This window comes from Rhinoraja longicauda, chromosome 14 (assembly GCF_053455715.1).
Source record: "Rhinoraja longicauda isolate Sanriku21f chromosome 14, sRhiLon1.1, whole genome shotgun sequence".
In the NCBI taxonomy this organism is placed as follows: Eukaryota; Metazoa; Chordata; class Chondrichthyes; order Rajiformes; family Arhynchobatidae; genus Rhinoraja; species Rhinoraja longicauda.
Genome location: NC_135966.1, coordinates 15,361,467 through 15,386,803, shown reverse-complemented (window position 1 = coordinate 15,386,803; position 25,337 = coordinate 15,361,467).

Here is a 25,337-nt window from a genome sequence, read left to right as displayed (position 1 = left end):
CAGAAAATCTGATTATTAGCAAAAGATGACGTTAAGGCAACAGCAGGGATGTAGTCAGATTGTTATGAAGCAGGTCAAAAGGCTCACCAGCAGGAGGAATTCTCACACTCTGTACTGCCAATTTCTCTGTTTGCAACATATCACAAATTGTGGAAGCATAGAGAGTGTTACCAGATTTACTGAAATGGCAGGCTGGTGTAACTATTATTAAAATAAAATTGTGGGGGCAGTCTTCACTCCAGATGGAGAACATCACAACCTGAAATCTTCATCTGTGAATTTCCATGTTTCCATTGACGCCTGTGACAGTTTTAAGGCACTGAAATATTGACGTAATTCTATGTGGCTGATCTTCTTGATTTGCCATGAGGATTTCTTCAAATGGCTCTGTGGGAGAAAAAGCACTGAAGAGAGCAGAAGGGCACCTTTCAAGATTTGGGTACCCATCTTGATTAAACATTTATCACCAAGTTTAAAAATCTCTCAGTCATGGATGAAAACATAAACAATATTTTGAAAACTCTTTCCATAAAACAAGCATGATGTTCACACTTTTAAAAGAATATAATTATGAGTAACCTTTACTTATTGCTAAAAAAAATTTCTTAGTTTAAAGATTAGTTTACAGATATAGCACAGAAACAGGCACTTTGGCCCACCGAGACCGCACTAACCAGCAATCCCCGTATCCAACACACAAGGGACAACTTACAATTTTTGCCAAAGCCGATTAACTTACAAACCTGTACATCTTTGGGGTGTGGGAGATAACTGGAGCACCTAGGGAAAATCCCCGTGGTTACGGAGAGGATGTACAAACTCCGTACAGACCGCACCCATGGTCGAGATCGTACCTGGATCTCTAGCGTTGTAAGGCAGCAATGTTACCGCTCCACCACCACTTCTAAAGTGGACCATGAAAATTCTGTGGATGCCTTGAGAGGGAGCATGGTTCTGAAGTGGCCTTGAGAGAAGTCCCATGAGGCAGTTATTTTTAATATCCTTTGATAGAAATATCCTAAAACTATTCAAATAGATCTTTTAAAAATAAATAATTAAAATTGCTTAAAATGATTAAAACCAATGATTTTTTTAAAACTAAATTAGCAGTACATAACGCAAGCTCTTAATTCCTTCTCTCCAGAGATGCTGTCCTGCTGAGTTACTCCAGCATTTTGTGTCTATCTTCTCTTAAATGCTCCTATTTTTTTCCAACTGATCGATGATTTGGTTGGGTGTGAAGTTTCTCTGGTTCTTCTTTTCACAACGTCTGGTTCCTCACAGCGTCAGGGTTCGATTCTGACCTTGGGTTCTGTCTCTGTGGAGTTAGCATGCTCTCCCTGCAACTGTGTGGCTTTTCTCCAGGTACCCCGATTTTCTCCCACATCCCAGACATGCAGGTTTGGAGGGAATGCAGGGAGTGAATGACAAAGTTGGATAACATAAATATAGTGTGAATGGGTGATCGATGATTAGCTTGGACTTGGTGGGCTGAAGAGCCTGCTTCCATGCTATATCCTTAAACTAAATTAAACTAAACTAAACTAAACTAAGCTAAACATCAGCGGTCTTTTGCTGGAATCTGTGACAGAATGCAAAGTCAGAAGTGACCTTCGTGATGCTTTAGGGTTCCACATTTCAACTCGCGGTCACCAAAGTTCCAAATAAACTTGACAGGTACCTCTCAGTGGTTCCCTAGTGAACTGCTGACTGTGATCAGCACAATTCAGTCTCTGCACTGTGCACCCATGTTATGCTTTCACACAGTATAATGGGGGTCAGTCACAACAGTGGAACCGATACATTTTAAGATGCCTGAGATCATCTTGCTTCCTCCTGAGATGCCTCAATGGAAAGGGCAAATGAGCACCAGAAGACTCCAATGCCATTTCTTGTAAAACATCAGGATCAATATATGAGCTGGACAGTTTGAGCCAGATGCCTCCTAACTTCCAACCAAAGTGTCTTTGGTGCTGTGTCACTGCATCCCACTTTTCTCTTCACTGCCACGCATCTATTTCTCCTTTCCCCATCTCCTGAACCGTGCGCCATCCTTACAGTCAGCAAGGAACTTTAAACATCATACATTTCTGTTATTTTTTCCTTTTAGTTAATTTAAAAATAATTGAAGTTTCACAAAAGTTAAGATATAAACCTTTGGGCTAATGGAATTAGTGTAGCTGGGCAAAAACGTTGGCATGGACATGGTCGATCAAAGGACCCGTTTCCACGCTGTACTACTTTATGAATTTATGACTCTATTGTGGACATTTATGTCTTCATGCGTGAAGTAGATTTCTGAAGAAGGGTCCCAACCTGAAACAGCATTTATCCATGTTACCCAGAGAGGCTGCCTGACCCGCTGAGTTACTCCAGCACTTTGTGCCTTTGTTGTAAACCAGCATCTGTAGCTCCTTGTTTCTATAAGCAGATCGCTTGGTCAATTAAACTATTCAGGATTCATGTAATACAAATCATATTGCTTTCAAAGTATTACAGAATCCTTACAAGAGAAATAATTGTTATCTAAAGGCTGCTCTTCAATAAGACTATATATTTTTTAGATGTAGCACAATATTTATTTTGATATTTAGATGTAGCACAATATTTGAAATACCAAAAGAGGCATTTTGAATACAAACCTTCAACATATCTTTCTTCAACCCAGATTCTGGATTCTAGACTCAATCTTGCCTACTTAACCTTAAGCAAAAGGAAATTCTTGCTAATCTGCAAAGTAAACAATAAGGAAATATGTTGGTTAAAAACAAAGTGCTTGAGGAACTCAACGGGTCAGGCAGTATCTGTGGAGGGAATGTAAAGATGGAGATTTGGGTTTCCAGTTGATGACTGATTGGATTGGGTACGAAGTTTCTCCGGTCTTTTGTTTCACCACATCATTGGTATTTTGCTACAATCGATGGCAGAATGCAAGGTCAGAAGTGCCAGCATCTGAAGAAGGGTTCTGACCCAAAATCCCTTACACAAAAGCTGCCCAACCTGCTGCAATTTAGCTTTCAAACTCCTTCCACTGTTAACATCCTTATGCAAGCCCCCTTTCAAAACAGATGAACATTTCCATTGGTACTTGGCCAGTTAAGTTTATCCATATCATCTCTAAAGCAATTTGAATAATTTAACTGGCTATTCAATGAAAGACAAAATAACAGAGTTTTGAAGTCTTGGGGCAGCACAGTGGAGCAGCTGGTGGAGTTGCTGCCTCACAGCGGCAGAGTCCCGGGTTCAATCCTGACCTTACGTGCTCCCTGTGTGTTTACATGTTCTCCCATTGACCATGTGGGTTTCCACACACATCCTAAAGATGTGCAGGTTTGGAGATTTAATGGCCTCTGTAAATTGCCCAGAGTATGTGAGGAGTGGTTGCAAAAGTGGGATAACATTGAATGAGTGTGAAAGAGTGATTGATGGTCGTTATGGAGTCAGTGGGCCGAAAGCCTGTTTCCATGCTGTATCTTTCAATCTGTCTGTCTGTGTATCAATGGTGTGTGTGCTACATGCCCATTGTAAGAAGGGAGATTTTTCAAAATGATGGAAACTTTCCCAGGTTCGCATTATAAGCACAAAAGAACACAAGAAAATAGGAGCAGGAGCAGGCCACCTGCCCCTTCAAATCTGCCCCACCATTTAAATTGATCGTTGATGATCTATGTAGGCCTCGACTCTCTTTTGTGATAGTTCCCCATCCTCTTCAATTCATTGATCTTTTAAATATTTATCTATCTCCAATGTAAATATATTTAATGATCTGCTTCCACCACCCTCAGGGGCAGTTCCAGAAATCTATTACTTTCTGAATATTTTTTAACTTGAACAACTAATACTGGAGAAATGTAACTGTTTGCACAATCATTTTTAACCCTACCTTATTAAATGACACGTCCATCGATCATCGATCATCATGCCTCAGCTCGTGCCCTCTGAAATGTAAGTTAAAATAATCAAAATCACAAAATTGAAAGAAAAAAATCTTGCTGTGAGTTTCCTTGGATTCCTCTGCTGCTGTTGTAACTGAGGCAACATTTCAGCAAGAGCCACATTTTCACACAAAACTGGGCTTCCAGCAGTGGTATCTCATAACAGATCAGAGTCAACAAAATACCTATGCTTAATTTTAGTTTAGTTTAGAGATGTAACATGGAAACAGGCTCTTCGGCTCACCGAGTCTGTGTCAACCAGCAATCCCCATACATTAGCACTGTCGTATACACCAGGTACAATTTACAGTTTTTACTGAAGCTATTTAAAGTATAAACTTGTATGTCTTTGGAATTTGGGCGGAAACTGAAGCACCTCACGGTGTCACGGGGCAATGTACAAACTTCGTACAGATAGCACCCATAGTCAGGATTGAACCCGGGTCTCTAGCGCTGTACAGCAGCAACTCTACACTACACCAGCATGCCACCCTATGTCTATTACACTAGCACTGAACGGCTGTCAGAACATCCATATATGAGATATAAAGTGAAAGATAAACTGACAAATTAACAAATTTATGATTCAGATATGTTCTCTGATTAGTCTTGGCAGATTTATGAAATTGACCTATATTGAATATTCACTCTGATTACTGGCCACTGGCGGCTGTTATAGCTTTTACAGTAACGCAGTAGCATAGGTAAAGGAGTTGGCGAATTAGCTCCTGGAGTTTGTCTCATCATTCAATCAGATTATGACTGATTGATGACCTAGCTCCATAGAGCCAGCTTTTCCCAATATATTCTTTGATATCAATAGTTAACAGAAGTAGATCAATCTCAAACCTAAATTTTAAATTAACCTTTGCATAATACCAATTGCCATGTGTAAAAAAAGATTTCCTCCATCCTCGTGAGCATTCAAGATCTTTCCCAAATCTGACATGATTACAGAAACATAGAAACTTAGAAAATAGGTGCAGGAGTAGGCCATTCAGCCCTTCTAGCCACCATCACCATTCAATATGATTATGGCTGGTCATCCAAAATCAGTACCCCGTTCCTGCTTTTTCCCATATCCCTTGATTCCATGCCCCTGGTCTTAGACTCTGTAAAGACTAAATATAGTTTCAATCTATCCTAATCTCCATCTAATCACCTTCTTAACTTCTAAATACCTGCTGCTCAAGCACCGCCATCTAACTTACTCGATTGATCAATTGATCGAAAGTAAGTTACAGCATGGGCACAGGACCTTCAGTCCACTGAGTCCACCATCAATCACCCATTCACTCTTCTTCTATGTTATCACACTTTTACATCCACTCCCTACACATAAGGGGCAATTTACAGCGGCCAATTAGTTACAAACATGCATGACTTTGGGATATGGGAAGAAGCCGAAGCACTCAGAGGAAACCCATGTGCTCACAGGGAGAACCACACAGGCAGCACCCGAGGTCAGGATTGAACCTGGGTCTCTGGCACCCGTGAGGCAGCAGCTATATGAGCTGCTCCATTGTGCTGCCAATTTTCCATTAACTGTCTCTCTCATCACACGGAAGTCAGACATGCTCAAATGTGCATCTTTTAACTGTTTTATGTTTCTCGTTTCTGAATATTGCAATGAGCTGGGTCACCAGCCAGTGGTTCCTCGGTGAAAAGCAATGTGGGTTGAAGCTTCACAACACAAAAGTTGAAAACAAAAATAAGGATAGATTGATCCACATCATACTCCACTGCATGAATCAGCTTCAGGTGTAGACCAAAATCACAATGAGCTCAGGGACTGGATTCACTTCACTTCTGATCCCTCAACTTTGTGCCAGCCTTGATCTGTACACGAAGCATAACTTTGAATTTAAATTCAGTCACTGACCTTGATTGTAAAGTGATAATGCTTTGGGTTTTCTTTTATTTTTACCAATTTTAATGTTTGGAATTAATTTCAATCATTTAATGGTTACTTGTTCACATATCTTTCTTAATATTCAAGTGTCTACTTAAAAACCATTCTCCCATTACCTTCTGCAATGCTTTCTAATAATCTTCCACTGGACCTCATTTCACCGGAAGCAGCTCCATTTACTGTTAATCTTCAGAACAAGCATTATCTCTTGTGGCAAGACACCATTTCACTATCAACCCTGCAACATTATATGTCTATAAATTCAAGTGAATCAATTGTTTTCGAATGGCAGAGATGCAGTGGTCCAATTACCATTTTAATAGTTGACCCAACTCGTGGAATTTAAGTTATGATGGAGACCCAAGCCAAAGAGTTTTGTATTTGTATAGAAGAACTTGGAGAACTGGTTGGGATCAGATGCTGTGGCCTACAAGAGGGAGTTTGGAAAATGGTAGGTGTGTAGGAAATAGAGATGGACATGATGTGCGTGGGATTGGTAGCAGGATTAGAATGGAGGTGGAGTTGGAATCAGAGACTGGGTTTTCACCACCAAAAAACAAAGGATATGCATAGTCTGAGAGGCACTGATTAGCAGGGGGTTGGTGGTTGGGATAATCATCTGATGATCAGCAGAAGGTGTTTAGCGAGGTTAATTTAACGTAGGTGGAGAGCGCAGAGGTGTAATTCATTATTGCGATTAATTTGTGGATTTCCCAGCTCGCCACAGCAGTTTTAGGACAATATCCTTGCAGCGCAAAACAATGAGTGATCACCGGACAATCTTATCCTAGTTCCCTTGCAATACTCTAAGACAAGCCTTGTGCAAGGAATGACATGGATGCCTTGTCAGAGCACATGAATGATTCACAACAAGTGTCAGTGGAATTTTCCATGAGAAACTAAACGACCCAGAAATGGTTGTTATCTTGTTTCACTTTGAAAATAAATCAATTCTCAATTTTACAACTCCAGAAAAAAACCCATTGTAATCCAATTGAATTTCCAAGCAAATGTCGATCTTCCCTCATAAGGTAAAAATAGATTACAACCAGCATCTCTGAAGGACAACCATGTGAGTCTTACTGGTGAGGCATTAGACAACAGGCACATAGGCAGCAGAGGGCAAATTGGCATGAGAAGGTTCAAAGAGGCCGCATAGAGCTCACACAAGGATATTTCTGTGCTCTCTCAAAGTTTTGCTGTGTTCCTCCAGGTTGTTGCTTTATCAAGGGCAAATCTCACTACGTTGACATCTAAAAGAGTTTTCATCCTTTCTTATTTCAGAAACACTTTAGCCAGCTATAATGAAGACCATTTCTAAGTCTTCAGCTACTCTGTTCTAGAGCAATATCTGTGCAAGCATTGGCAAAGAAACAACCACTTGGGAGAAATTAGTCAAAAGGTCAGAAGGTTGTCACTGGGCAAATCAGTTATATGAGCTTACCGCTAAACCCCCCCCCCCCCCCTCTTACTTTGCCTTGTTTGTAAAATGTAAAGCGTTAATTCAGTAAAAAAGAATTACATTTGTCCATTCTCCGTTTTTTAAATTTATTTATGGTACAATAGTAGTTCGGACATCAAGGTCCCAATGCGGGCACCACATAACAAATAGCAATAAAGGACATTCCAAGTGAATGTCCTTCATTGACAGTGCAGCGTAGGTTCACGAGATTGATCCCTGGGATGGTGGGACTGTCATAGGAGGAAAGAATGAAAAGACTAGGCTTGTATTCACTGGAGTTTAGAAGGGTGAGAGGGGATCTTATAAAAACATATAAAATTATAAAAGGACTGGACAAGCTAGATGCAGGAAAAATGTTCTCAATGCTGGGCGAGTCCAGAACCAGAGAAGGCAGGCATGGGTTATTGATTGTGGATGATCAGCCATGATCACAATGAATGACGGTGCTGACTCGAAGGGCCGAAGGGCCAAATGGCCTCCTCCTGCAGCTATTTTCTATGTTTCTATGTTTCTATGAATAACCTCCTTTAAAATCAACTGGACTTCTCTTGTTCCCTACCCTAACATTCAACACTCCTTAAGCATCCTCCTTCCTTTTATTCATACCATCTCATTACTCCTTAGCTTCCTTCTTTGCTTCTCTCGGTGCAGTGTTGTGATGATGTTATGTTTGTATTGTGTTACGTGGTTGCATTTCCCTTTAAGGACGATGCATATTTCCTCTCGATGTAGCAATAAAGAGACCAGCTACTATTTACATTACGCTCAGCAGTGAATCTCCAAACTTAGTCACAAACGATAAGGGTTAAAACGGTTGGAGTTTGCAATTGGTATTCTGCAGAGGGCCCTAGAGGCAAAGTGTATCTCGCTCCTCACCTCAGTGTGTTTTTGCTTCATTAAGTCTAAGCAGGGATCAGAAGACCAGATGCTCATCACTGATTTCCGTGTTTCAATGTACAGCCAGGTAGTCATGGAAGAGCTGACTCATGGAAAGGATATCACGAGTAGTTTTTGACAGAACTGCGGACAGGATTAAAACCTTTCAACCCAAAATTGTTCTTGACTTTCTCTCCTATCATGCCTTCTCAAAGCTAACAGGAGTGTCCAGGTGCACAATTTCTTCCTCCACTCCTTGTCCCTATTCCAACAAAAACTAACAAACCCAGCTTCCTTCCAGGCCCCAAAGTACAGAGAACAAAGAAACAATAATTGATATCCATTAACCATTTTTGCAGAAATTAACATTCTTTGGAAATAAACTGAAAATGCTGCTGATTAAGTTCAAACTAAACTAATTTGTTTCTAATTATTTGAAAAATTGTCTGTGAAGTTTATTTTAATCACAAGTAATTCTTTCTATTTACCTTTCTGCAGTGTGCACGGAACTTTAATACTGTGTTTTACCTGCAACCTGGCTCAACAAAATACATGGGGGACCTCAGTTTGCGGAAACTGCTCCTGTGCTCCATGCCAACCGGACCTTGGACTTTGAATAATGGCGCCTGCATGTGCAATATGCACAAAAAGAATGTCACTGTTCCGTTGCATATGTGACAAATAAATAAATCAAATAGGAAGGCATGGTGGCGCAGTGGTAGAGTTGCTGCCTGACAGCACCAGAGGCCCGGGTTTGATCCCGACAACGAGTTGCTGTCTTTATGGAGTTTGTATATTAGTTAATTGACGGAGTGTAATCCAAACCTAATCTCGTTGGACTAGGTGGGTTACATTTCTGACTGGTGAGATTAGTTAATAAAAAAAAATTAAAAAAAAGTCTCTGGATACCCTGGCAACTTCCAGTCACAACACAGCAGGTTAAACAGATGGCCATATATTTCAAGTATCAAGACTATGGTCTTGTGAATCCATCTGTTGTGATTGGAATGTATTTCCTTAGCTTTTATCGCCAAGTTATTAGCTGGAGAGCTTTGTAAAGCTTTCTATCCTGAGGAGAAGGAAAATGTTCCCCAGCGTAGGGAAATTCACTGAGTAATACTAGGGTTCACTATAATTCCTTCAGATGGGAGATTATTTAAAATTTTAAAGGTATTTCAGGGAGTAGGGAACATGAGGGAAAAAAAATAAAAACATTAAAAGGAATTCTGATTAACCGATTTTGCAGTGAATAACATTCTTTGGAAATAAACTGAAAATACTGTTGATTAAGTTCAACCTATCCTAATTTATTTCTGATTATTTGAAATGTTGTCTGCAAGCTTTCTTTAATCACAACTATTTATTTTTATTTACCTTTCTACAATGTGTGTGGAATTTTATTGTTGTTTTACCTGCAATTTGACTCAACAAAATCCATATTTAGATATGGAAGCTGTATAAAAATAATCAACATTTGCAAATTACAATTTGTTTAACAATTTACTAAGTCAAAATTATACGTGATTTTTGTTAAGATAGATGCACAGAAGATATGAAAAGGAAGGGTTTTTTAAAATATGAAAAGGAAGGTTTTATTTTTATTTTTCAGTTAGATGAACTCGAGATAAACACGTCTAGCAATACGTTAGAGTGATAGTGTGCCCTGCCACTGCAGTTGTCTGCTGTGCTGCCTCTCCATAATTTATGTTCTTGATGCTCCCAAACATGGATCAACATTTTAGCTATTTTAGGATTTAGAAGATCAATGATAAAAATAGACAACTCACAAGTAAGTGCATGTGCACTTAAAATAACACACAGCTATTTTTAAATTCAGAACTTGTATAAACTCAGTGGATCTGAAACTTTGTTTATCAGCTCATTCCACCTAGGCCCTTGTTACGACTCTTATCATATGATGATCAGTGAACCTTGCCTTGTTAAATCTACATCAAATGCAGCATTTCTTTTCTCATGAAGAGGTTAAGAAGATGGCATTCTATTTTCTTGGTTTAAAAAAAATGATTTCCGTCTTTTGTTCAACAAAATTCTGTTGACTATTTCAAAAAATAGACTGGACAAACTCAGTGGGTCAATCAGCATCTGTGGTGGGAAATGAACAGATGACATTTCAGGTCAGTACTCTTCTTCAGACCAATGGAGTAGCAGGGAAATAGCTGGTAGAAAGAAATGAGGGGATGGTGTGGGGCAGGAGGAGCAGGCATATGATTGGTGCAGGTGGATCGAGGTGTGGGGCTTGATGGGGTAGAGGGGGGAGGAGTAGATAAGTGGAGAAGACAAAAGGATGCAAATGGTGGCATCTGATGGGAAAAGAAAGTAGGGAGAAAAATGCAGAAGCAGAGAGAGGGATGATGGGGAGAAGAGAAATTGGGACCCTCAGGAGGGAGGGGGTGAATGAGCAGGTGGAGGAGGGGAAAGGAACTGGGTGATGAGAGAGGGGGGAGTGGAAAGGAAAGTGTGCATGTGGGGTAGTTGAGTAGATGAGAAGGCTGGAGGTACACCTGAAATTGGAGGATTCAATGTTCATGCCATTGGGTTGTATGTGACCAAAGCGTCATACGAGAAGCTGTGTTTCAGGTCTGCATGTGGACTCACTCTAGCAGTAGAGAAGGCCGAGAAGGCAAGAGATGAACTCCAGGACATCTGAATGTACACTTTCTTCTGAAAACATAGTTTTACCCCCCTCGCCCCCTCCCCCCCCCCCTCCCACATGAATGAATGGAGCCTTCACTTGTATCTCCTGCATTTCCCACAGCTCTGCTCTCAACATCCTCCCACACCACCTCAACCCAACACGCACCATTCTTTCTACTCCACCCCATTACAATCACTTAGTTCCTCTCCCTTCCCCCACCTCATATTGCTCAACACCCACCCCTCCATACTCTGGGTTCCTGATTTTTCTTCCCCCTCCCTGACCTAGTCCTTCACCTTCCCCTGCCCTTCCACCCACCAAACCTCCCTCTGGTTCTACATTTTACCACGTTTCTTTTCTTATCGGATTCCACCATTTGCACCCTTTTGTCTTCTCTTTTTATCCCTGACTGCTTTGTGTGCTGTCTCCACCCTCCGCTTCCTCACCCGACTCATCAGCCACTCATGCCCTGCCCACCTGGATCTTTCTATCACTTCCCAACTCTTGCCTCACCCCATTTCTCCCCTTAATGAAGAGGGAAGAAGTTTTTGACCCAAAATCGTGACTTCACTCCATAGATGCTGCCTGACCCACTGGGCTTCCCCAGCAATCTGTTCTTCACTCAAGATTGCAGCATCTGCAATCTCTTGTCCCTCATTTAACTATTTGTCTATCGAACGTATGAATTATTAAATATTAGATAGCATGGAAAACATTACAGTGAAGAGTGTGTTAATTTCTTTAGTTCAAAATTAATATAAAAATTCCAATTAAAATGGAGAACTGATTTTATCTGTTGTGATTTTGCCCAGCTTCAGAAAGCGTGATGTGACTTATAAATGAGTTATTTCAACATTCAAGTCTCCCTTAATTCCCAATGGATTTTTTCCCACTAATGCATGTTATGCCAATGAATAGAGTCAGAAATTAGAGTGAACTTGAGGCTGCCCACGAAGTGCGTCATGCGATTTGCTTTAGTGAACCACCTTGGTGGATTTGAAGTTTCATGGGTTGTTGCACATCATAGAATCATTCTTTCCATTTGAACTCTAGAGAACATTACCTACTCCTTTGACCGAAGAAACAAAATAAAATAAATCAACCTCCTTGGCCACTTCCTAACTCCACTGTTCCGCCCCTTCAGGTCTGATTTCTACAAATCCAGGAAGGCAGGAACTACTCAGAACACCACTCCATTGTCGACTCCTCACATGATCTCTGATCTGCTTATGATCACCATCTCTGATCACCTTCTGATTCTCCCTGAAAATTGCATTACTACACATTCAACTCATCTCCCAGCTCTTCCAACCTCTTTCCATCACTCTAAATCTACAACTCCCTCCACAAACCATCAGGTCTAAACCCTAAACTGCTCCAAATTCTAACTACCCCTCAAACCTTTCAAACACATTGCATACCCAGTCTGCAATCCCGACTCACAATCCCTACTCACAATAACCACTCAACCCAATGTTTATTCTTTGGGGCTAAAGCCACACTGACCATAAAAATGTCCCTCACCCCAGCCCATCAATGTACTAATAATAGTGCCTTTATAAATGTCAGGTTTCCTGTACATTGGTGATTATTAGAACCAGGATTTTGCCATAAGTGCCATGTGCCTTGTCTTTCCTTTTTTGAAAATTTCAGCAAGATAATGCCCTTTTCACGATCGAGTGCCTAAATCAGCCATTTTTTGCCGTGTTAACGTAACTTACAAGAAAATTTCCACCACCCCAGTCAGGCTATAAGCGGGTGTTAAGTGGAGATTGGATTACATCAAACTATAATATTATAAATAACATCAAATTTAGAATCTAGATTATTTTGTTAAAGCACAACTCTGGTGAAGGGTCTCAACCTGAAACATTACCTATTCCTTTTCTTCAGAGATGCTGCCTATCCCGCTGAGTTACTCCAGCATTTTGTGTCTATCTTCGGTGTAAACCAGCATCTGCAGTCCCTTCTTACACATATATTTATATAGCTCACACACAACAGTATCTTGAAGTCAGGAGCATCAATTTATAATTGGGACCAGTATAAACAATTAAATCAATACAAAATATCCCAATGTTCTTTTAAAACCTTTTATGTGATTATTTTGTGTGGAAAGCTTATTAATAAATGTAAAAGATGCATCAATCATCTCTAACAAAATACTGATAGCTTGTGTATATAAACACCAGCTTACTGGAATTCAGAGCCGAAACCTATTTCTTAATTATTTGCTACTATTGGCCTTCCTGCCCTGTCAACCGGAGATCAATTTTCACTGCCAGGTTTCTCAGGAATGTGTCTTCTCCAGAGAGCATTTCAATTGTTACTATGTAAATAAACATTAATGTATAATGGATAAGCTATGACATCCAGACATCTTTAATTTTTCTTTCTAAATGCTTAAACAATTAAAGTAACATTAGAGTCAGTAATGGCTCAGAATTGCCTTGGAGTAAGGGGAATCTCTTTCAAGCTTTCAAGTCAAGTCAAGTCAAGTCAAATTTATTTGTCACATACACATACACGATGTGCAGTGAAATGAAAGTGGCAATGCCTGCGGGTTGTGCACAAAAATAATTACAGTTACAGCATATAAATAAAGTTAATAAGTTACTATTATTGTCGACAAAAATTTAGTCTCTGGGGTTATAAAAGTTGACAGTCCTGATGGCCTGTGGGAAGAAGCTCCGTCTCATCCTCTCCGTTTTCACAGCGTGACAGCGGAGGCATTTGCCTGATCGTAGCATCTGGAACAGTCCGTTACTGGGGTGGCAGGGGTCCCTCATGATCTTGCTTGCTCTGGATCTGCACCTCCTGATGTATAGGTCCTGCAGGGGGACGAGTGTAGTTCCCATGGTGCGTTCTGCCGAACGCACTACTCTCTGCAGGGCTATCCTGTCCTGGGCAGAGCTGTTCCCAAACCAGACTGTAATGTTGCCGGACAGGATGCTCTCTACAGCCCCAGAGTAGAAGCACTGAAGGATCCTCTGAGACACTCTGAATTTCCTCAGTTGTCTAAGGTGGTAAAGGCGCTGCTTAGCCTTACCCACCAGTGTGGCAATGTGCGTTGCCCACGTCAGATCCTCTGCGATGCGGACTCCCAAGTATTTGAAACTGCTCACCCTATCCACAATAGACCCATTTATCTCCAGTGGCGTGTACGTCCTTGGATGTTTAGCCCTTCTGAAGTCCACAATCAGCTCCTTTGTTTTAGTGACATTCAAGAGGAGGCTATTGTCCTGACACCAGAGTGCCAGATCAGCCACCTCCTCCCGGTAGGCCTTCTCATCGTTGTTGGAGATCCGGCCCACCACCACAGTGTCATCAGCAAACTTGATGATGGAGTTTGAGCTGAACCTGGCCCCACAGTCATGTGTGTACAGGGAGTACAGTAGGGGGCTAAGGACGCAGCCCTGGGGGGATCCTATGTTCAGGGTGAGGGAGCTAGATGTGTGTTCCCCCATCCTGACCACTTGGGGCCTGGCAGTGAGAAAGTCCAGGACCCAGGCACACAGAGGGGTGCTAAGCCCCAGTTCCAGCAGCTTCTCAACCAGTCTGCTGGGGACTATTGTGTTGAATGCTGAACTAAAGTCAATGAACAGCATCCTCACATAGCCCCCCTGGCTGTCCAGATGAGAGAGAGCGGTGTGTAGAACCTGGGAGACCGCATCATCCGTGGACCTGTTCAGACGGTATGCGAACTGTAGTGGGTCCATTTTGCGAGGAAGGAGGGCGCAGATGTGCTTCTTGACTAGCCTCTCAAAGCATTTCATGACAACCGAGGTGAGGGCCACCGGTCGGTAGTTATTTAAACACGCTGGAGAGGCATTCTTTGGCACCGGTACAATGATGGATCATTTGAAGCATGCAGGGACCACGGACTTTGCCAAGGAGAGGTTGAATATTGTGGTGAGCACTGGAGCAAGCTGAGTAGCACAAGACTTTAGTACTCGCCCAGATATACCATCTGGGCCTCCAGCTTTCCTCGTGTTCACACGCGTCAGAGCCCACCTCACCTCATGCTCGGATACCGAGAATGTGTGCACATCCCCGGCGGTGGATCCCCCTCCAGCCTCGCTAGCCAGCGCCCCTTCGGTGCTATTTTTAGACGGCGAGCTGGTGGTGTTACCCGTCTCAAACCGTGCGTAAAAAGAGTTCAGGTCATCAGCTAAGGAGGAGCCGGCACTTCCGGTTGAGGGGGTGCTGGAAGCTTGAAACGGGTGCAAAGAGTGAGCAGTTCTCTCTCTCTCTTCAGGCTCACGGTTACCCGGCCCAAGCCCAGGCCCAGGCAACGGCTGCTTCCCCGGCACCAGGCCTGGCTCTCCTGCCGAAACGGAGCTGGCTGACCCGCCCCCAAGAGACAAGCGCTTCATGGAGGTCCAGCAGAAGATGGGTGACATTTCGGGTCGAGACCCTTCAGAAGGGGAGGAAAAAAAACTGCAAGATGCTGGTTTAAATTGAAGGAAGACACAAAATGCTGGAATAAATGAACGGGTCAGGCAGCGCCTCTAGAGAGAGGAATGGGTGACGTTTCGGGTCGAGAACTTCTCCCTTCGGAAGGGTCTCGACCCCAAACGTTACCCATTCCTTCTCTCCCAAGATGCTGCCTGACCCGCTGAGTTACTCCAGCATTTTGTGTCTACCTCCAGACACTGTAGGCCCGGGCGCCGCCTAACGGAGGTTGCGTAGCAAACTGCCTCCCGGCCTGGGCAGCCGCCATTGGTGAACGGGAGCACCTGGCCGCTGACTGGGTGAGGCCACGTGGGACGCGGGCGGTGATGTCACCTTGTCCCATATTTAAGGCCCCTTTATAACATATGCTACGGGCCCCGCACTAGCTTAATCCGGCCCTGCTGATAACGTTTACAGAAAGAAATAACCATTTTCAAGCACCTGGCTCATTTCAATGTGATGGGCAAATTGGACTATGTGAAAGAGCTGCATAGTGAATTCTCGATACATTGAGAACTGAAGGAATTTGGGTAAGAGCAAAATATTCAAAACTGGCTTGTGCAGAATGTGCAGAATACCTTCTGGGAGTTCAGTGATGGAGCTATGAGAAGGTACAATACACGGCTACCAGGACCAATGAACTGAGATGATGGAGTTACAGATGCTTACAGTACAGTGCTCTGGAACTGGAATCAAAAGGGGTCCAAAAATTGACCTGGGGACACTCTGAAGTGTCATGTCTGGCCATATTTTATATTTGTTCCAAAGAACACATGTGAGGACACACACTCCAGAATACATCCAGAAAAATGGTGAATTGTATTATGAAGTATTATGTAGTATACTGGCGTACCTGTCCATTTGACAAGGGATGCTCCAAGCTCAGTCCACTGCTGAATGGCTCACTTGCTTTGTTTAAAACCTAGCCCCATGATTGCTCTCAGGCCTCTGAATCAGATATTTGCAGATTCAAGAACTGCTGCAAAGACTTAAATATAAACTATCACTTCAGTGCAGTACAGAAATATGGGTTTTTGGACATCGCCAAATCTTTGGTTATTCTCTCAGATGGCTATCAAATAACCTACAGCAAGGGAGTTTTCCATAGAATCCTAGCCAATATTAATCTTGGATCCAACAACTCTATAAAAAAACATATTCTGGATATTATCAGATTGTAATTATAAGAGTTTGTACGAAATGTATTTTGATACATAATCATTGAGAAAATGTGTTGATATTTCTGTTATAAGGTGGAGGAATCATTTTCTCTTAATTTTCGTTATTGAATTACCATTTGCTTCATTAAGAGATAGTCTCTTAATATAACATAAAACAGTACAGCACAAGTACAGGTTTACTATGGTTTAGTATTTGACATTGCCACCCTTGGAAAAAGACTCTGGCTATCTGCCGCCTGTGGCGTCAGGGATAGAAGAGGTTCGTATTGTGAAGCTGGAAGGAGGAATATAGTGGAAAGGGAGGGAAATTGGGAAAAAAGGATGTGAGTCTAGCTGGAGCACAGAGCAGAGTGAGGGAAGGAAGGATAGAAAATAAAGGGGGTTACCCGTAGGATTAGTTTGCTAAATGTTCACACCGTTAGGTTGTTTTTGGCGGGTCGTTTCACCAAATATCTATTGTTTCTGGGCTTCCACCATTGTCAGAATGAGGCCACATGCACAATAGAGGAAAAGCACCTCATATCCTGCTTGGGTAGGTTACAACCTCACGGTACGAACATTAAATTCTCCAATTTTAGGAAACTAACGTACAGACTGGCCTTTATCCAACCATCTTACGATCAACCCCCTACCCCACCTATATCCATCTGTCACAGGTCAGACATTGTCCTGCAGCTCCCTCCCCCACCACAGTCTGAAGAAGGGTCCTGACCCGAAACGTTACCTGTCCATGTTCTCCAAAGATGCTGCCAGACCAGTTGATTTACTTTGCACTTTGCGTCTTTTTTCCATTCTGATAATATTGCTGAGAATGGACCTGATGACATGGGAAATATTGCGAACAATGTGTGTTTGCTCATTTCATTTCATTCATCGGTTGGCTACTCAACTACATTTAACACTGGATTGCAAAACATAATGGTTACAGTTCATTATACATTGGGTCGGGAGAGGTAGTGTAAGAAAATAACTGCAGATGCTGGTACAAATCGAAGGTATTTATTCACAAAATGCTGGAGTAACTCAGCAGGTCAGGGTCTGGAGAGGTCATCAGAGAGGAAAAACTTTTGCCACTATATTTACAGGATGGTACCCTGAAATGAAAGAGAGTGACCTTTGTTCCAAATCCTTATAATTCATCAGCTTGCTATTTGCCCAGGTGACTTAAAGTAATAATGGTTTTAACACCTTGAATCAGTCAACAGCAGCCAATAAGCTATGGCTGAAATAATTCTCTTTTTTAGTGAATGTCATTGTAAGGGAAATCTAGATCTCCATTGACAAGATATTCACATACATTACTGATGATTGAAAACGTCTTCCCTTCCAGTTTTTCGATCTTTAGTCACATGAACTAATTGGTTTTTGTTGTTACATTAGCCCTGAATGTTGAAATAATCAGGGTCAATTATGAATGGAGTATCGCATTCTTGGAAAATTGCTGAAAATGAATGTGTTTCCACAATAATCTGTTTTTACCTCCTAGTCGCTGTTTGTGTTTAAATATAGCACCACCTAGCTGAAGAACAATGAGCATCAATCTGCAGTGTGAACAGAAATAAATTGCTAATCACTGAATTGCAGAAGAATAAGCCAATGCACTTAATATGTGAGCAAATCCATTATTTTTCAGACGAGTTACTGAACAACACATTACAACAGGAACTGTACTAATAAGACACACACCTAAAAGATTAATTACGCAAAGCATTTTTGTTATTGATCTCTATATTGATTCAAGTCTGATGCAGCAGAATTTTGATGTTCTCATAATAGAGAATTGAACCATCTACAAAATTAAAACAATAAAATAAATTTCTTGCTGATATTGCAGAATTTTATTGGAAATTAGAAATCCTGCCATGCCAGGGGTAAGGCACTAATATAATGGCTAACTGTTGTAGCATGTACCCATAGATTTCTGGAGCAGTATAGCGATAGGCAGTCTGCAGAGCTCACAACATTAAATCTGATAAATGAAGAGCTTTTTTGTATGCATCAAATGTGCCACACTAACTGTTAGAGTCAGAAAACAAATCCTCAGTTACATTCTGAATCTGGCTATCAACGAATCTTTCTGTCTAGACGGCTGAATTTTTTTTTTGTTATCCCCAGGTGTAATAATCTTCTTAGTACCACAGCGCTGGACTGTTGCCAATCCAGAATGAGGCCCGTCACTGCAGATTCCCTTCTCAGATACACTTTGTTCCTCTTCCATATCTAGGATACAATACCATGAAAACATTGCCCTGATTTTAACTCAGCCCACCTAGTTGACAGAGTAGATGGGTGTTTAAAGCAATGGTATTTATCATAATGTTCCTAGCATACCCTATGACATAGGGTAACAACATTTGCCTTGGCTGTAAGCTGCTCTTCACTTTAGACAGGGTATCTTAAGACCAGGATGCCATGCTCTGTACACAGTGTTTGTAAAAGGAGAGCACTATTCCTGATATGTTCGTAAGACCGCAGTCAAAAGATGCTCAGAGAATTAAACTGCCATCCAAAATGCATAGTTTTCTAGTCAGGAGGACAATGGAGGCAGATCTCGTGGGAACACTCTGAGCAGCCAATGGCAGCATTTTAACTCCAAGTAACAATCACCACTCTCCAACACATCACCTATCTCAGCCATTGAAGTAATACCAACACGCGGCACACACTTGAAGCTAACTGAATCACGTGATCTGGATAATCAGCGGAGCTTCCAATTTTTAGATTACTTCATCCTGGTTTCTTTACTTTCCTTATTACACTTTGTAAACTTTACCTGCATATAACAGATTTTATTATTGCCTGGTTCTTTTGGAGGAAGAGAAGTAGCAGAGAATGTAGCCCTAGTGACCACTACCCAGTGCACCAACCAGTTCAGATAAGAACAATAGTTGGTAGGAGGCCATGCTCAACACAAAAAATAATCAAACAATGAATCAGTTTATTCGTGCCTTTGTAAAGAATGGAACATAGAACAGTACAGCACAGTAACAATTCCAACATGTGCCAAGTCCATGCCAAACATAGAAACATAGAAAATAGGTGCAGGAGTAGGCCATTCGGCCCTTCGAGCCTGCACCGCCAGTCAATATGATCATGGCTGATCATCCAACTCAGTATCCCGTACCTGCCTTCTCTCCATACCCCCTGATCCCTTTAGCCACAAGGGCCACATCTAACTCCCTCTTAAATATAGCCAATGAACTGGCCTCAACTACCTTCTGTGGCAGAGAATTCCATAGATTCACCACTCTCTGTGTGAAAAAAAACTTTCCCATCTCGGTCCTAAAAGACTTCCCCCTTATCCTTAAACTGTGACCCCTTGTTCTGGACTTCCCCAACATCGGGAACAATCTTCCTGCATCTAGCCTGTCCAACCCCTTAAGAATTTTGTAAGTTTCTATAAGATCCCCCCTCAATCTTCTAAATTCCAGCGAGTACAAGCCGAGAACATGACACCAAGTTAAACTAATCTCTCCTGCCAGCACGTGATTCATTTCACACTGTTTTCTGCATATCTGTGCCTATCCAAAAGCTTAAATGCCATTAGTGGCATTATAAATGCACCAATCCCAACCTCATCATCAAACATGCAGACAAGTGCAGGGCCGCAGTAGTCTAGCGGACTGACGTTCACCTTGCAGAGGCAAGGTGACAGCTCTCGGATATCTCCTTATACCTATCCATAGACCAGGCACACTGTTTCCATCTGCTCTTACCCGACTAAACTTATCGCTTCACATCTTAACTCTACCTTTCTACTGATGTGGCCTTCTCTACATCGGTGAGACCAAACGCAGTCTAGGGCAATCGCTTTGCTGAGCGCCTGTGCTCTGTCCGCCATGGCCACTTGTTGTAAACCATTTCACCTCCCCTACCCATTCCCACACTGACCTGTGTGTCATCTGCCTCCTCCATGGCTATTGTGAGGCCAAATGTAAACTATAGGAACAGCGCCTCACATTCCTCCTTGATAGTCTACAACCTGATGGGAGGAACATTGAATTCTATAATTTCAGCTGACCTGCTTTCTCGGTCCCTCTCAACCCAGATCCTCGCACGCGTACCCATCTTTCCCATCATTCCCAGCAGTCCATCCCTCCTCCCTTATTTGGTCACATACTTCACTTTCCTTTCTCATCAGATTCCATCACTTACAGCAGCTTGTTATCTCCATCAATCATGTCCCAGCCTCTGAAACTATCTCTACACCTCTGCCCCCAAGTGACTTCATCCACCAATCCACTGCTCCTCACCTGGATCCACGTTTCGTTTGCCAGCTCTTGCCCTACTCTCCCTCTGCCACCTCTTTTTTTCTGGATATCTTCCCTCCGCTCTTTCAGTCCAGATGAATGGTCTCGACCCAAAATATCACACTGCCCATTTTCCTGCACAGATGCTGTCTGATCTGCTGAGTTCTTCCAGCAGTTTGCTTTTTGCTCCAGGATTCAGCATCTACAGGCTTCTATGCCACAGTTTAGTTTAGTTTTATTTTGGTATTGTCACATGCACTGAGGTGCAGTGAAAAGCTTTTGCATGTTATCCAGGCAAAGAAAACAGGATTACAATCAAGCTGTCCACATTGTACAGATACAGGATAAAGGGTAAGACCGGGTGGCGCCCACAATGGCTGCTTCACCAACAGTCCGTCTCGTCCTTTCCCTTCTTTGTTGTTTTTTAGTATGGGTTAAATGTAATGTTTAGTGTTCTTCAGCTTGTTTTATGTGGGGGGTGGAGTTGCAGGAAACTCTTTTTAATCTATTACCTCGACAGAGATGCGATTTTTTTCCGTATCGTATCTCCGTCCGCACTGCGGCCTAACGCCTCTGCTGGGGACCGACTTCAGGAGCTCCAACCGCGGGAGCCTGCGGACTTTAACATTGTGGAGCTCGCGGACCCTGGTTAGGGACCGACTTTGGGAGCTCCAGCCGCAGGAGCTTCGACCGCCCCGACACAGGAGCTTCAATCGCCCCGAAGTGGGGGTTTCAATCGCCGGCTGCGAGAGCTTCGATCGGCCCAACCACGGGAGAATAAAGAGGAAGAAGTTTAGACTTTATTGCCTTCCATCACAGTGAGAAATGTGCTGCGGTGGATGTTTATGGTAACTTTTATGTAGTTGTGTGTCTTGTTGCTTTTTTTATAGTATGGCTGTATGGTAATTCGAGTTTCACTGTACCTTATTGGTTCACGTGACAATAAACAAACCTTTGAACCTTTGAACATTTATTGCAAGATCAAGCCCGATAAAGACCAATTAAAGATAGTTCAAAGGTGCCAATTCCACTTTTAGACAGCCAAGAAATGCCAACTAAACCAGGCCTGTTTGCTGAACTATCAGAAAGTGAAATCACCCATCTTCATTTGCACTTCTTGATCAGAGGCGTATCTACGGAAAATAGCGCCTATGGCAAGCACTGAAATTGCGCCCCTGATCAATGTTTGGGGGTATCGTTTAGAGATACAGTGCGGAAACAGGCCCTTTCAGCCCACTAGGTCCGCGCCGACCAGCGATCCCCGCACATTAACACTATCCTATACCCACTAGGGACAATTTTTACATTTACCAAGCCAATTAACCTACAAACCTGCACGTCTTTGGAGTGTGGGAGGAAACCGAAGATCTCAGAGAAAATCCACACAGGTCACGGGGAGAACGCACAAACTCCAGACAGTGGCCGTAGTCGGGATCGAACCCGGGGTCTCTGGCGCTGCATTCGCTGTAAGGCAGCAACTCTACCGCTGTGCCACCATGCCGCCCATAGGTCCTGCAGGTGCTACTGGTCCACCACTGATTTTCCGGCAACCGGTGGTCCAGACCCCCCCTTCCCCCTTTAATCCGGACAGAGAGCGCACTTGAAATCCCGTGGAAGTCCTCCTCCCCTCCCCACCCCCGAAAATGTTGTGCCCAGGCTGGGTGAGGCAGCTGATCTCGACCTCATTGGGACTTCAGTGCCAATTGGCGGGTTGAATTTGCTCCCTGTGGCTGGTGCTCTGGATCTCCGGCCTGGCCGGAGCCGGCAGATCTGTCCCCTGAGCCGACTTCCAAGGCCGGCTTTGCATGCCAGTATCTCGGCCCCATAAGACCATGACCTCTGTTGGTCCGACAAAACGGATAATTTGGTACGGCTCTGGAACCAAGCGTGCCGGAAAATTGGTGGTGGACCTGTATCCCAACAACAGCCTAGATCAGAGGTGATCTGCTAGCCTTTGAGAAGTCTATATGTGTATAAATGTGGAGTGGAACAAAACCTCCAGTTACAAAGTTCCATTTAATATTTTACTATGACTTGCATAAAGGGTTAATGGTATCGCAGATCAGTTGGACTAACGCACTCATTATCGGCAACGTAGTGGTGGAGCTGCTGCCTTACAATCCTGACTATGGGCGCTGTCCGTACGGAGTTTATACGTTCTCCCCGTAACTTGCGTGGGTTTTCTCTGGGTCCTCCGGTTTCCTCCCACACGCCAAAGGTGTACAGGTGTGTAGGTTAATTGGCTTGGTATAAAATGTGTCACTGGCGCCCCCCTTCAAGTGGCGCCCAGGACACGTGCCATACCTGCCATATCCTAGATATGCCACTGTTCTTGATGTATTATAGAAAATGGCATTCTTAATTTTGTCGGTGGTGGTGCAATGAGTCATAAGGCATGCGAGGACCAGCCCTGGCATAAAGCATCATGCGTTTTAACTCTCTGAAGGGGAAGGTCGAACACCAACCTTTGGATGACACAGATGAGAATGATGACGGAGCAAGCTATAGACAACAACAGATGGCTATTGTTACTGAAGCATTCAGGGAATTATCCAGCTCTAATGAGAGCTTGCATGAATTGTCTTGACATAAGGGGAATTTTTTTAATTATTTCAGAATGTGAACTTTGCTGGTAAGGCCTGCATTTGTTATCCATTTCGTCAGTTCATAAGTGATAAGGGCAGAATTAGGCCATTCAGCCCATCAAATCTACTCCGCCATACAATCGTGGCTGATCTATCTTTCCCTCTCAACCCCATTCTCCTGCCTTCTCCCCATAACCCCCGACACCCTTACTAATCAAAGTCAATTTCCAATGCACTGAGGAACTACAGCAGACCTGGTGAAGATTCTTCCCAGGGCAGTTAGGTAGGAATTTCCATTGATCCCAGTGATGATGAAAGAATGGCAATTTATTTCCAGATCAAAATAGTGTGCAACTTGGAGTGCAATCCTGCACACAGCCATGTTCCCACCTGCTTACTGTCTTTGTCGTTCTTGGTGCTATTGGATGCAGTGATGGGAGAGGAATCGATGCTTGGCTGCCAGTTAAGCAGGTAATTTTAACAGTATGGTACTGAACTTCTTGGGAGCTTTAGGAACTGCACTCATCCAGGCGTGGAAAGTACTCCATCCTAAGTTGTACACTGTAGCTGGTAAAATGTCTTTGGAGTGTCAAGTGGTGAGCCACCTGCATTTACAACTATGGTGCTTTTTTGGCTGGTCGAGTTGAGTTTCTGCTTGTGACCTCAAGGATGTTAATGGTGGGAGACCTGCCCCCAAATGTCAGGGGTAGGTTATTAGACTCCCTTATTGCCATTGCCTGGCAAAATCATGGCATGTATGTTGCTTTACACTTATCAACCCATGCCTGTATGTTGTCTAAATCTTGTTGCAGGGGGTACTTCGTGTGCTGTGGAATTGTGAACAGTTTCAAACATGGTGAATATCCTCACTTCTGAGCTATTGGTGGAAGGACGGTCCTTGATGAAGCAGCTGAAAATGGTTGGAACTAGTTGGAGTACAATTCTAACTTTGCAAATGGTTCTGAGGTGGAACCTGAGCCCATCCTTTCCAGTTTAGAAGTCATGGCTAATTCCATGTTAACATTTGCAGAGCCAACATCGTCCAACATCTGAGAGCTAACAGCTTGGCATCCAGTGCAGGCAGAATCCATCAATGTATGAGTGCTGCAGTGGGGACTGTGTATTCAGAGCCACAGTGCCTCTGATTCTCTGCCTGATAAGAGCTTTAAGTGTAATGCAGATCTCTGGCAATCGCCTCTCCAACAAAGTGGATGAGAAAATGGGATAGCATAGAACTAGTGTGAACAGGTGATAACGGCGGCGATAGAGTTGCTGCCTCACAGCGCCAGAGATCTGGGTTCGATCCTGACTACGGCTGCTGAGTGTACGGTGTTTGTACATTCTCCCAGTGACCTGCGTGGGTTTTCTCCGAGATCGTAAATTGTCCCTAGTATTGATCATGTTGATGTGCAGGGATCACTGGTCGGTGCAGACTCGGTGGGCCAAAGAGCCCTTTTCCGCTCCGAATCTCTAAACTAAACTAAAGATAATTTAGATTGTGGGGGATGTGGTAGCAAGACCACAATGTAGTCATCTGTTGACTTCTGTGAGGGTGATAGTAGGCGCACAACACAGGCACTTTGACAATGCCTTCATCGATGCCTGACAGTCAGATCACTTGGGCTGCTCCAGTTCATGGAGAGACAGGCCATCTGGGCCCAACACTGCTCACGGTTGCCCTCCACTTCATTCACCATCTTGGCTGCAGCCACAAGGGAGCACTGCATGGAAGCAAAGCACATTATCTGCTTAATTCTTCTACTCACTCATGCTTAAGTGGAGAATAAAATGAATAAAAACAAAGGGATGGAAATGGAAGACTGTGTTACTGTCGGGATTTGGTTTTATTTTGGGCATGATCACACAAAGGATGCTGCTGGGGGATCAGAACAAAATTGAAAATCCCTAAGTGCTATTGAAAGTGGAGAGGATCCATCTTCTTGATCCGCAGCAGTGTTTGTGGTGAAGAAACTCTCTACTGTATCCGGTGCCGTTAGTGTGAGCTCCTATATATCGGCAAGACCA